General features: G+C 41.0%; 1 pseudogene; it reads right to left on the bottom strand.

The window, feature by feature from the left end:
* Window positions 1-9740: 9740 nt before the first annotated feature.
* LOC144223888 (large ribosomal subunit protein uL14 pseudogene) lies at window positions 9741-10187 on the bottom strand (annotated as a pseudogene).
* Between the last annotated feature and the right edge of the window lie 4146 nt (window positions 10188-14333).

Below are 14333 nucleotides of genomic sequence, written 5' to 3'. Positions count from 1 at the left end.
GTCACAAGGACTGGACACCACTCCCAGGTTGAAAATAGAGTATATGAGTCTGAGACAGTCTCTCTGAATGGATCCAGGGAAGAACTTATTTCTTTAAAATAAAAAAAAAGTGCAAAGAGGTGTAAAGTGTAAAGGTGTATATGGAAGGAAAGAGTGCTTCAGAGATTTGAAGGGAATTATATGGAGAAGGCAGTGCCTAGCACAATCTCCTAACAACCTGGCTGTGTGAAGAAGAAGAAACACCCAAGGACTTAGGGGGACAAAAGCCCTCTACAGTCTCCATATGGGAGCCCTGTCAGCAATAGCCCTGTCTTCTTCTCTCAGAAGGACCTGGAGAGCCCTGGAACTTAGTCTGTTTTTCTTGCTTTTCCCATTAGAGAGTGGAGTGAGCAGTGACTGTGCTGCAGCTGTGAGTTGAGCTCAGCTGTTGATCGTAAGTGTGAGAATGGGCATTAGTGCCATCTTCCTCTAAAGGGCTCTTTCCTTGCTGACCAGCTCCTGCGCCTACTCTTCCTGTGTGAACTGTCTGCTATTCAGGGTGAAGTCACTGTAATTAGACAGGTTAAGGAGGTAAGCTGGGTCCCCTGCCCCACACCACCCCCCATTCCACAGAAAGCCTACCACCAAGCTCAGGGATAGGAGGGCTATTCTCCTTTGGGATATCAGATGGTGATGGCTGTCACTGAATGCAGGACAGAGTGGGATCCATCCACCCATCCCTTGGTGCCAGGTGACTGAATGCCAGCTTCTGGGCTCTGAAGGGTGAAGAAAGATATAGTCACAAGTGCAGAAGGGGAAGAGAATGGCTGTATGGGGGACCAAAGTTGGTTTGACATTTCACTCCAATGGGAATGTGATCAGTGTTGAAAAGAGATGTTTAACTTCATTTCTCTTCTGCCCAGACAATGGGCCACCTCCCTCCTAATATCTCTGGCTCAGCCTCCACACAAACAATTATCGACCAGATTTCTTCCAATGACTTAGGACTCTGGATGTCCATGTAGTCCTGAAAATGCCAGGGGGCACTGTGTCTCAACCTATCTCACAAGGGCTCTACCAGATTTGACATTTCCAAGCAGAAGATATTACTCTGGAAAACTGAATTTGTATGCACCCCAAGAAAAACCTAGATTGATAATAAAGCGATCTGGTGAAAATGGACCAGAGTTCATTATGGGTGAGAATTGGATAATGTTGACAATGAACTGACTAGCAGCATATATTAGCAAGGTGGCTGTGTCAGGAATCAGAAGAAACTTGTGTGGGCTTTGCCTAAGCTCTCCAGGCTGTCTCTTGGCTCCATGTGAGCAAGAAACCCACATTCTATCTTAAGAAAGAGAGGGAACCCTTTGGCTTTGGGCGTGCTTGTGCCCATCAGATCTGGGGTATATATCAATCACATCTTCTTAATCCATTCATCAGCTGATGGACATTTGGGCTTTTTCCATAATTCGGCTGTTGTTGATAGCACTGCTATAAACATTGGGGTACATGTGCCCCTATGAATCACCAGTCCTGTATCCTTTGGATAAATTTCTTGCAGTGCAATTGCTGGGTCGTAGGGTAGCTCTATTTTTAATTTTTTGAGGAACCTCCACACTGTTTTCCAGAGCGGCTGCACCCACCAGTTTTCATTCCCACCAACAGCGCAAAAGGGTTTCCCTATCTCCACATTCTCACCAACATCTGTTGTTTCCTGAGTTGTTAATTTTAGCCATTCTGACAGGTGTGAGGTCGATTTATATTTCCCTGATAACAAGTTGATGTTGAGCATCTTTTCATGAATCTATTTGCCATTTTGATATCTTCTTTGGAAAAGTGTCTATTCATGTCTTCTGCNGAAGCAGGAAAGAATATCCAATGGAAAAAAAGACAGCCTTTTTTGGGTGTTGAATTTGATAAACTATAGATTTTGGATACTAACCCTTTATCTGATATGTCATTTGCAAATATCTTCTCCCAGTCCGTTGGTTGCCTTTCAGTTTTGCTGATTATTTCCTTCTCTGTGTAGAAGCTTTTTTATTTTGATGAGGTCCCAATAGTTTATTGTTGCTTTTGTTTCCTTGCCTCTGGAGATGAGTTGAGTAAGAAGTTGCTGTGGCCAAGGTCAAAGAGGTTCTTCCCGCTTTTTCCTCGAGGATTTAATGGCTTCCTGTCTTTCATTTAGGTCTTTCATCCATTTTGAGTTTATTTTTGTGTATGGTGTAAGTGGTCCAGTTTCATTCTTCTGCATGTTGTCCAATTTCTCCCAGCACCATTTGCTAAAGAGACTGTCTTTTTTCCACTGGATACTCTTTCCTGTTTTGTTGAAGATCAGCTGGCTATATATTTGTGGGTCCATTTCTGGGTTCTCTATTCTATTCCACTGATCTATATGTCTGGGGTTTTTGTTGTTGTTGTTGTTGGTTTTTTTGTTTTTGTTTTTGTTTTTTGGGTTTTTTTTTTTTGCCAATACCATGTTGTCTTGATGCTTTCAGCTTTGTAATACAGGTTAAAGTCTGGGACTATGGTGCTTTCAGCTTTGGTTTTCTTTTTCAGCATTACTTTAGCTATGCAGAGTCTTGTGTGGTCCCATAGACATGTTAGGATTGTTTGTTCTAGCTGTGTGAAGAATGCTGGTGTTATTTTGTTAGGAATTGCATCGAATGTGTGGATTGCTTTGGGTAGTATTGACATTTTAACAATATTTGTTCTTCCATCCATGGGCATGGAATGTTTTTTTCCATTTCTTTGTGTCATCTTCAATTTCTTTCATAAGTTTTCTATAGTTTTTAGTGTACATATCTTCTACCTCTTTGGTTAGGTTTACTTTAGGTATTTTATGGTTCTTGGTACAATTGTAAATGGAGTCAATTTCTTGATTTCCCTTTCTGTTGCTTCATTATTGGTGTATAGAAATGCAACCGATTTCTGTACATGGATTTTGTATCTTGTGACTTTGCTGAATTCATGTATCAGTTCTAGCAGCTTTGTAGTGGAGTCTTTCAGGTTTTGTAGTGCATCATGTGGTCTGCGAAAATTGGAAGTTTGACTTCTTGACAATTTGGATGTCTTTTATTTTGTTTTGTTGTCTGATTGCCAAGGCTAGGATTTCCAACCCTATGTTAAACAACAGTCATGAGAGAAGACATGCCTGTCGTGTTCCTGATCCCAGGAGGAAAGGTCTCAGTTTTTCCCCATTGAGGATATTATCTGTGGGCCTTTTATATATGGCCTTTATGGTGTTAAGATATGTTCCTTCTAGCCTGACTTTCTTGAGGGTATTAATCAAGAGAAGATACTGTATTTTGTCAAATGCTTGTTTTGCATCTGTCAACAGGATCCCGTGGTTCTTAAACTTTCTTCTATTAATGTGTTGTTTCATATTGATTGATTTGTGAATATTGAACTAGCCCTGCAGCCCACGAATGAATCCCACTTGATCATGGTGAATAATTCTTAAATGTACTGCTGAATTCTATTTGCTAGTATCTTGTTGAAAATTTTTGTATCCAGGTTCATCAGGTTTTGTATTAGCCTGTAATTCTCCTTTTAAGTGGATTCTTTGTATGGTTTTGGAATCAAGATAATGTTGGCTACATAGAATTAACTTTGGAAGCTTTCCTTTCATTTCTATATTTTTGGAACAGTTGGAGAAGAATAGATATTAACTCCGCTTTAAATGTCTGGTAGAATTCCCCTGGGAATCCATCTGGCCTAGGACTCTTATTTGTTGGGAAATTTTTGATAACCAATTCAGTTTCTTTGCAAATTATGGGTCTGTTCCAATTTTCAATTTCTTCCCATTTGAGTTTTGGTAGTATGTGAGCATTCAGAAATTTGTCCATCTCTCCCAGGTTGTCCACTTTGTTGGCATATTTTTTTTTCATAGTATTCTCTTATAATTGTTTGTATTTATGTGGTGTTGGTTGTGATCTCTCCTCTTTCATTTGTGATTTTATCTATTTGGGTCCTTTCTCTTTACTTTTTGGGAAGTCTGGCTAGGTAGGGTTTACCAATTTCATTTACTCTTTCAAAAAGCCAGCTCGTAGTTTCATTAATCTGTTCAATTATTTTATTTGATTCTATATCATTTATTTCTGCTCTGATCTTTATTTCCCTTCTTTTGCTGGCTTTGGACTTTATTTGCTGTTACTTTTCTAGCTTTTCTAGGTTTAGAATTAGGTTGTGTATTTGGGACCTTTCTTCCTTCTTGAGGTAGGCCTGAATTACAATGTATTTTCCTCTTAGGACTGCCTTTGCTGCATCCCAAAGGGTTTGGACTGTCATGTTTTCATAGCCCATTCATCCTTTAGTAGGATGTTCTTTAACATCCATGTATTTGGGGGCTTTCCAACTTTTCCTTGTGGTTGATTTAAAGTTTCATAGCATCGTGATCTGAAAATATTGATCTCAATCTTTTTGTACCTGTTGGGGGCTATTTTGTAACCCAGTATGTGATCTATTTAGTCCGATGTTTCATGTGCATTTGAGAAGATTGTGTATTCTGCTCTTTTAGGATGAAATGTTCTGAATATATTTGTTAAGTCCATCTCATCCAATGTGTCACTCAAAGCCATTGTTTCCTTATTGATTTTCTGCCTAGATGATCTGTCCATTGCTGTAAGTGGAATATTAAAGTTTCCTACAATTATGGTATTATTATAAATAAGTTTGCTTATGTTTGTGATTAATTGCCTTATAGATTTGTGTGCTTCATACTGGGGGCATAAATATTTACAATTGATAGCTCTTCCTGATGGATAAACACCTTAATTATGATACAATCCCCTTCTTCATCTCTTATTACAGTCTGTTTAAAAATCTAGTTTGAAAACATATGGTATCTGTCCTTGTCTGCCTGACTTGTTTCACTCAACATAACAGCCTCAAGTTTCATCCATCTTGCTACGAATGACCAGACTCCATTCTTTCTCATTGCCATGTAGTATTCCATTGCATAGATAAACCATATCTTCTTGATCCATTCATCAGTTGATGGACACTTAGGCTTTTTCCATGTTTTGCTATTGTTGGGAGTGCTGCTATGAACATTGGGGTAGATACCATATGTTTGCATGTATAGGTGGATTAGGAGGAACTTAACAGAGGACCATGGGGGAGAAGAAGGGGAAAAATAGTTGGGGAGAGGGAGGGAGGCAAACCATGGGAAATTCTTGAATGCTGAGAACAAGCTGAGGATTGATGGGGGTGAGGGAGAGGGGAAGAGGGGAGATGGGCATGGAGGAGGGCACTTGGGATGAGCACTAGGTGTTAAATGGAAATCAATTTGACAATAAACTATTTAAGAAAAAAATTTTTAAATAAAAAAATAAAAATCTAGTTTGTCTGACATAACTATGACTACTCTGGCTTTCTTTTGATGCCCATTAGCATGATAGATGGTTCTCTATTCCCTCACTTTCCATCTACAGGTTTCTTCAGTTCTAAAATGAGTCTCTTGTAGTCAGCATATAGATGGATCTTGTTTTTTTGTGTTGTTGTTTTTTTAATCCATTCTGATACCCTATGTCTTTTGATTGGGTCATACAGTCCATTTAAATTCAGAGTGACTATTTAAAGATATGAATTCAGTGCCATTGTGTTATCTGTAGATTTCATGTTTGTGGGGATGTTCTCTGGTCCTTTGTAGTCTTTGCTGCTTTCCATTCACAGGGTCACCCTTAGAATCTCTTGCAGGGCTAATTTAATGATCACAGACTCCTCTAGTTTTTGTTTGTATGGTAAAGTCTTTATCTCTCCTTCTATTCTGAATGACAGCCTTGTTGGATAAAGGATTCTTGGTTGCATATTTTTCCAGTTCAGCACATTTAATATTTCTTGCCACTCCCTTCAGTACTGCCAAGTGTCAGTGGACAGGTCTGCTGCTACCCTTATGTGTCTACCCTTTTATGTTAAGGACCATTTGTCCCTAGCTGCATTCAAAATTCTCTCTTTATCTTGCTATTTTACCAGTTTCTCTGTTATATGTTGTGGTGTTGTTGTATTTTTGTTGATTTTGAATAGAGTTCTCTGTGCCTCTTGGGCTTGTTTCCTTCCCCAGATTAGGGAATCCTCAGCTATAATTTGTTCAAATAAATCTGCCCCTTCTTCTGGCTCTTCTTCTTTTTGGACTGCTGTGATATGGATATTGTTTCATTTCATGGAATTATTTAGTTCTCTAATTTTCCCCTTGTAATCTAGTAATTATTTTCTCTCTTGTTTTTCAGCTTTATTATTTTCCATAATTTTGTCTTCTATTTCACCTATTCTCTCTTCTGCTTCTTCCATCCTCACTGTCACTGTATCTAGTTTATTTTGTATTTCAGTTATAGCATTTTTTAATTCATCCTATTTCTTAGGTCTTTGATCTCCACAGCAAGAGTTTCTCTGATGTCTTCTATGCTTTTATCAAGCCCAGCTATTAGTCTTATGACTGTCTTAAATTATTGCTCATATATATTGTTTATATCTGTTTTGAGCAATTCTCTGGCTGTGCTTTTTTTCTTGAACTTTCTTTTGGGGCAAATTCCTCCGTTTTGTCATTTTGGCTAAGATTCTGTGTTTTAAGAGCTTATTATGTGTCCTATACCTGTGAGTACTGCTATATAAAAAAGGGTCATACACTATATCCAGGGCCTGGCACTCCAGGAAGTGTTTTTGATGTGTGTTGTGTGCACTCTGTTGTTGCCTTTTGGCTGTTCTATCTCACTGGTCAGTTTTCTGCAGAGCTCCTCCTTGCTTGTAGTGGTGGAGTGTTTGGAACTTCAACCAGGTGTGCTTTGATGTGTTTGTTGGAGTAACCCTGGAAAAAAAGGGAAATGGAGGTGGGGAGATAAAAAGAGAAAAATGAATGGGGAAAAAAGAAGAGAAAGCAGAGAGTAAAAAAACTAGAAGGCTAAATCTAGAGAAAGAAAAAGGAAAATAAAAAAGGAGAAAGATAAAATGTGGAAAAAGAATAGAACAAAAATGTCTGATCAAAAAATATATGATTTATAAATTATATAATTTACATGTGAATTATATATAAATTTTAATATATGTATAAAATAAGAATTGACCAAAAACAAATCAGAAACTCTGAGCCTGATTCCAAAAGGAAAAAAAAGAGGAGGAGTAAAGAAAAAGCAAAGCAAACAAACAAACAAATAAACGTAATAGTTGTCTGTTGGTGCCTGGGACTGGTGGCTCTGCTGGTCTGGAGGAGAGTCTGGTTGTGTTGGGTCAGTCAGTCCTGCTCAGTTGCCAGGTGAGTAAGTAAGCAGTTGCCAGGCAGGGAGGGGCAGGGTTTGGTGTAAACAGGTCCTGCCTGCACTGGGAGCCTCTGTGCTGATCTCTGAAGTCCCACCATGTTGGTGTTCTTCCAAGCTCTTCTCCTTGGAAAGGCGACATTCCAAGCTTTTCTCCTTGGACGTGGGATCTCACTGTTCAAGCAGCCCTCAGAGAATGGTGGGTGGTCAGTTTCTCCTACTCCATAGTTCTCCTGAACTTTCTAGGTGCTCAGATGGGATGCAAAACATGAAGTCTTAAAGGGCACAGCTCCATGCAGCTCCTCTCCCCTGTTCCAGAATAGAGCCACTCCACTCTGCTGATAAAAGGCTTTTGGCTGGTACCTATAGGGTCTTTTGTCCTTGGGGACGCAGTAAACCCTTTTCTCAAACTACTCCAGGAGGGGAACTGTTCTCTCCCATTGCACACACTGGGCTATTCACTACAGGGCTGGCTCCCTCCTCCCCAGGAGTGTGTGTCACAGCTTCCAGCTGTGTTCCAGAGAAAGTCTCACACTTTGAAACCTCAGAGTTTCAGCTCCTAAGGCTATTTGCAAAAAAGGAAACTGGCACTCTCTGTACTTCTCATTCCCCTGTCCATGGTCCAGAGAGGTTTTTCTTTTGTGCTAATTAATGCTGCATTTCCACAACCCTTTTCTCTTTCTCTCCCTTGTCTCTCCACAGAAAGGATTCCCTCCCCTCTGTGCCAATGCCATTTTATCTCCCCCAATTCACATACACACACCTCAGTCTTGCCAAGCTATCTCCCTCCAACTGTGGAGATCCTTCTGCCACTACACAGATTGATATCCTGAGAGTTTCAAGTGATCTCCCCTCAATACAGCTGTGTTTGAGGGATGAGGAAAACCCTGGCCCCCCACTTCTGCACCATCTTAACTCCCTCCTCAATAAATATTTATTGAAGGAGTTAATAATGAATTATATTTAGGTTGATGTAAAGCAACTGGATTCTTAGGTACATGGGGTTAGGTACTGAAAGAGATGATTCCTGTTGATGAACATTTAATAGTTTATTGGAAAATAGATGATCCAAAGAAACTAAACTCAAACCAAGGAGGGTCACAGACTCCTCCTCAGCTTCAGCAGCATTTTTGTTACAACACTTCTATTTTCTCCCCCTCTGGATGCTGACTACACGTTAATTGTGTTTCTGTTAGAACATTTGTAGGAAGCAAATGTTTTTGCCTATTATCTCCTCATTGTGATAATAGCACCTTGCTTTTCTCTGAGGAAATTACCTATCCTCAGAGCTCGGTCCATGACATTTGGATGGAACCATGATTTTCTTTCCCTAGGCTCCTGGAGTGAGTCATGGACCAGTCCTGGGCAATGAAATATTCCATCCCCCTGAATGGCTATTGGATTAGGATGGCTTCATAATTCAAGTTGATCCATTCAGAACAAGTAAATTCTGAGATATTTGCTAGAAGTATAAGAGACACTTTTTTTCTGAGATTGTACTAAGGCTAATGTAAACTTGACCTACAGGAATCTATCATGTAGAGACAGTCTATCTGAGAATAAAGCCAACGTAAGAAAGGAGAGTAGAGAGATACAGACTGATTTCTGACAATAATGTTTAGTCTCCTGGATCCAGCTCTCCTTAAACCCATCCCAAGCTATTCAGTTATATGAGCCAGTAAATTCCCTTTTTTGATTGAGTTGAATGAGGTTGTGTCATTTGTAACCAAAAGAGTCCTGAGACAGTATTTAGTAATTTTGCCATCAGTTTCTTATGTTCATGGCACTCCCAACTTCCATAGAAGCCTGTTGGATTCATCTTTTCATCTCAAATTGCACTCATAGTGATCTAGGTAGGAGGTGCTTAATAAATACTGGAATGCATGGATGACGGATGGGTGAATAGATAAGAAGAAATGTCCTGGTTCTAATTGTTTATGCTTTACTTTAAAGTAGGGACTTCAGTTTTATTGAAATCTAAGTCCTGTGTTTATAAATTCAATATACTTGAAGGAAAATATTCATTTAGTTAGTGAAATTTTTAAAAGCCATTTTTGAAAATGAGTTTCTGGATTATCTTCTGGAGCTAATACTATCAATGATAAAAATCTGTTCTGAGTAGGAAGTTTGTGACAGGATAGTAGAGATTCTGGGATTCTGGCTGGTTTCTTAAGAAATGATATGAATGTATAAGAACAGTTAATTACAGCCAACAAGGGGGAGGTGGCTGTGCCTTAGGCTGGTTTGTAGGGTATGGCTTTGGTTTCTTATAACTCCTAGAGACTGTCTGGGGTATTGCTGTCACAGATCAGATTGCTCAGTAATCTGATAGTTAATCTATACATCCTATTAGTGTATTTTAATTGAAGACCACTACTTCTTTAGTTTCCTTATATTGAGAGTGCTTGCTATAGTGGTCCCTATATCTTCCTTCATAACTTTTTTGTGTATGATTATGAGAAAATGTTTTTTATTTTTATTTTTATCATTTTGGGGGGAAGCAAATAAGTTTTAATTTTTTAAAACAAATATATCAAAGAATCGTGCAATGCTGTCAGCATTAGATGCAATCCTGGCCCACAAGTCTGCACTACTCTGCAGTTAGTCCTGTGATGGCAGAACCTTTCATTTCACCTTTGTTGTTTAATAATCCCTGTGATATTCTCAAAATAGAGAAACATGCCATCTTTTCTCCAGTATGACTCTCATTGTTGAATTACCGGCTGGATGTGCCTTCTTTCTGAACTCTGGTTTGCCTTTGTTTACTGTGGCCATCACAATGTCCCCCACACCAGCAGCAGGAAGCCTATTCAGTCACCCCTTAATCCCTTTCAAAGAGATGACACACAGATTTTTGGCTCCTGTGTTATCACCCTAGCTGATATTGCCTCCTGTCGGAAGACTCAGGGAAATTCGCAATTTCACACTGGACCATACACCACGTCCCTTCTTTGACATCTTAAACACCAGAAAGGGACAGAAAAAGCAAAATGATTTTTAACTAATTGCTTAAATGGAATTATTTTACATTGTTTTGCATATTAAAATGGATTTTAGATATCTCATTCAAAGGCCTAATTTATTCCTCAGCCTCCATTAAATCCCTTGTTTTAATGTTAAATTAATGTTAACTTAATTTTCAAATAACACCAAAAAGCCTGTGGTAACTTTGTTAGTGATAAACTCATTCTAAAGCTGTTAATTTTCTCTTATTAAGTTCTTTGTTCAAATGTTCTTGCCACCGGAAAAACATAAGCAAGACTTTCCTCCAGGCAGACTCATTTTGCTTCCATGCATTTTTCTGTGTTTCCTTGGCCCCAGGATGGCTGATGTTGTTGGAGCCGGCTTTAGGAAAGTCCAAGGTTGTGACAGAACGTTGGAACCATTGCCTCCTTGACTGCAGATGTGTTGAGGTTGCACAAAGCCAGGCCCCTTGAAGGTGACTAGCACTTTCCCTGTTCCTCAGAGGCATCTGCCTTCTTATGCCTCCCATTTCCTCAGACTCTGCAAGTCAGGTCTGTGAAAACTGAATGAGAAGGTGGATTGCTAGCCCTCTTCCCAAAGGCTTACCTGTGATAGGAACTGTGACCAACTTGACCGGGGCAGCCATCCAACTGCCTATAGGACCTGCACAGATAAAGTTGATGAGTATAATGGCCGTTTGGCAGCAGGAGGCTGCATGCCCTGCAGAGTGAATGGTTGCAGTTAGTTCTGTGAATTCCCAGAGCTGTTGGATCTTCCTGAGATGCCAATTTTAAACTTTTTTTTTTTTTTTTGAGATGGGGGGTTGGGCATGGGAAGGGGCTGAGAGATTGAGAGAGAGAATCCCAAGTAGGCTCTGCACTGTCAGCACAGAGACCAATATGGGGCTCGATCTCAGGAACTGCGAGATCATGACCTGAGCTGAAATCAAGAATCAGACACTTAATCATCCGAGCCACCCAAGCATCCTTCCAGTTTTGAACCTCTATATGCAGCTACCTAACTCAAAAATATTAGCAACTAACCCAATATTTTATAAAATTCAGTGCAGCACTGTGTGACCTTTCCAGTGTCTCTTACACATAGTGGCTGAGGTCTGGCCCTGTGGAGCCCTACTGCTCTGTCCTTGGTCTGCTCCTTTAGAACCTCACCCCCTCACTGGCCTGCTGTGTGAGTTTGGCAGTCACTTGTCTTCTGTGTCTAAGTTTGTTCTCTAAGAACACTTCAGCTCTCCAAGTAATCGAGGGATAATTATAACCATCATGATGCCACCTTCAAGGACTGGGGTGAAAATTAATGAAGTGCTTCTCACATACTCTCAAGCACCTTCAGAAGAAGTTGCTACTTTATCACAGAACGTTTTTCATCCCCTACCAGGTGGAAATTAGAGAACTAATAGGGCAATGTTTCTGGGAGCTTGGCAAGCCATCTGCATCAGAATCCCCTGGGGGCAAGAGGGGTGTTGAGAGGAGGAGGGGCTTCCTCCTTGAAAGGCAGGTTCCCAGCTCTACTCCACTCCCACAAAATCAGATCCTGAGAGAGTGGGGTTTGGGACCTTGTATTTTAAAAAATACACCTTTATCCCCAGGTGACATTAATGTCATTAAAGTTTGAAGAGATTTCTGAGGCTTCAGAGGAAAGTGAAAGGGAATTGCTGTGAAAAAAAGGTTTGGATTAAAAGGGAGCATCTCAGTCAGCTTCTTTGAGCCTGTGAAAATGGCTTAGTAAGATGTTGGAACTGTTTAATGTAAAACAAAAGAACAAGCCTGGAGATTTTAGGTAGTAAATATAGGTGGTGTCAACAGCTTATAAAAACCTAGAGAGCTGAGTTCAAATCCAGGAGGAGGCCAGAGAAAACTTACTTTGCCTCTCTGAGCTTCAGTGTCCCCATACGGTTTAAGGACAAAAGGCTAGGGTACAACTCTCCCATAGAAACCTCTTGGGATCAGGCTACCACATGTAAGTCAGGAAAATAGACTTGAGGGTGTGACTAATGCTACCTGGATCTGTCTGGAATCAGATAGATAAGAAATAAACACATCTTCCAGAGAGTTCTGCCACCAAAAGAATCACCAACTGGACAAATAGAGGCCAAGGCTGTTAGCGACTTAACCTTTAAGCCTCCTCTGGCCAGGAAGCAGGCTGAAAAAACTAAATGGCTCAAGTAGAGCATATTCTCCACTTCCTTCTTTAGAGATGGCCAAGAACAGCAGAACAGAAAGGACCTGAAACAAAGGGCTGCAGAAAGCAAGGCCCCAGGGGCCCTCTTGAGGGGCAGGATCAGTGTGCACCCAGTGGGGCAGCTGGAGTGTGCAGTGGGTCTGTCCCTGTTCCACGGCTGCATGTGGGGCATGTGGGGTAAGACAGGCTGCTTCTGCCCAAAGAGCCCCAAGAAGTGGCCTCCCAGTCATGCCTTGAGGGGGTGGGCCATCTCCCTTGGGTAAAGGGTGTGTGTTCCCCACATGGGAGGAAAGCAATCTTCACATCCATGACTAGGGGAAAGGCCTATATGAGAGGATTAGCTTATTGTTCATGAATATTTGCTGCCCCTTCTGGGGTGGGGGTGGGGGTTAGAAGGGGAAGATGGGGATTATTCTCTCTCCAGGGATCTTAGGCTTTGGGCCAGTGAATTGTGAGTGGATGACTCCTGTTATCTCAGACCAGAAGCCATGTCTCTTCTCCCTGTGCCAACACAATTGGCGAAGCCCCAGATAGGGCATGCTGCTATAACCACGCCAGAGAAGGAGGGCTGCAAGAGCCATTGCCGCCTCAACCAATCCGCAGTGGGAGCAAGACAAACTGTAGTTGCTCTAATCTGGGGTCAGCAATGTTTCTGTAAAGGGCCAGGAAGGAAATATTTTAGGGTTTGTGGACCATGTGGTCTCTGTCACAACTACTCAGCTTGGCTGCTGTATTAGGACACTGGTCACAGACAACATTTAAAAAAGTGGGCATGGCTATGTTGCAATGAGACTTTGTTTACAAAGCAGAGAGTGTTCTGGCTTTGATGCTTGGCCATAGTTTGCCAACACCTGTTATAAGACCTTGTGATTGGGGGTCCTTCATTTTCCCTAGGCTGCTGGATTTCACACTTGAACATATATCAGAATCACCTAGGGGCTTGTTAGAACATAGATTGCTGGCCCTGCCCAGAGTAGATATGCTTGGATGGGGGGGCCTGAGGATATGCATTTCTAACATGATTCCAGGTGCTGTTCCTTGATGTTGCTGATCCTTGACACCCTTTGAGTATTGCTGCTCTGGTCCTCTTGATTGATATATTAATTGTAAACTGGGAATATTAGAACTTAGCTCATGGTGGTGCTGTCCTAACTAAAGGAGATAAGGTTGTAACATTATTAGGGAAGTCCTGGGACTTTGTAAGCTCTAAGTTAGGCACTGTTACCATACACTTACATACACACTCTCTTTCCTGTCTGAAGACACAAGATAGTAAATGAAAAGAGGGCCATTTGCTTCACAGGTGAGTCCTCACTTCATCAAAGACTTTACCATAGGATTTATTTAAAGAACAAAGTGTTTTAGTCCATTTGCAATGGACTAAATGACCTTCAATGTCAACTTGATTTCCATACAAGAGAATGGCTATTGCTAAGAACAGGTGGGCCTTTACCATCTCACTGAGAAGGTGCCATTGGCCCTCTAGCTTCTTTGAAGGCAAGGCACTCCAGATGAACTTGATTTCTTCAGGTAGGCACTAAAAACAAAACAATACAACTCAACACCATTTGTGGCCAGGATCGTTAGAGCTGTTCTGAGAAGGTGCTGTAAGTACTACCAGATGGCAACATGGCTTACAACTGTAGGCTTAGGGTGTTCTTGGGAGTCCAGAGGAGATCCTACTAAGCTACCTAACACACATGACCTGCATCCTCACCTGCAACGGGGATAATATGACTCATCACAGGCTTGGTGACAAGATTAAATGAGGGTGTATGTTTGATGCTCAGGAGCCAGTGAGCCTCAGGTTCCCTGCCCTCTAGAATTCCTGCCTGTTCTTTCTGGAAGTCAGCAAGGTGCAGGAGTCAAGGTTGTAGCCTCTGGCTTTAGCTATCTGAGTTCAAAGCTTCCCTCATCCATTTTGTTGGCTGTGTGTTTCAC

This window comes from Crocuta crocuta, unplaced genomic scaffold (assembly GCF_008692635.1).
Source record: "Crocuta crocuta isolate KB4526 unplaced genomic scaffold, BGI_CrCroc_1.0 scaffold121, whole genome shotgun sequence".
Taxonomy (NCBI): domain Eukaryota; kingdom Metazoa; phylum Chordata; class Mammalia; order Carnivora; family Hyaenidae; genus Crocuta; species Crocuta crocuta.
The sequence above is the reverse complement of the archived record's forward strand: the minus strand, read 5'-3'. Positions and strand labels throughout refer to the sequence as shown.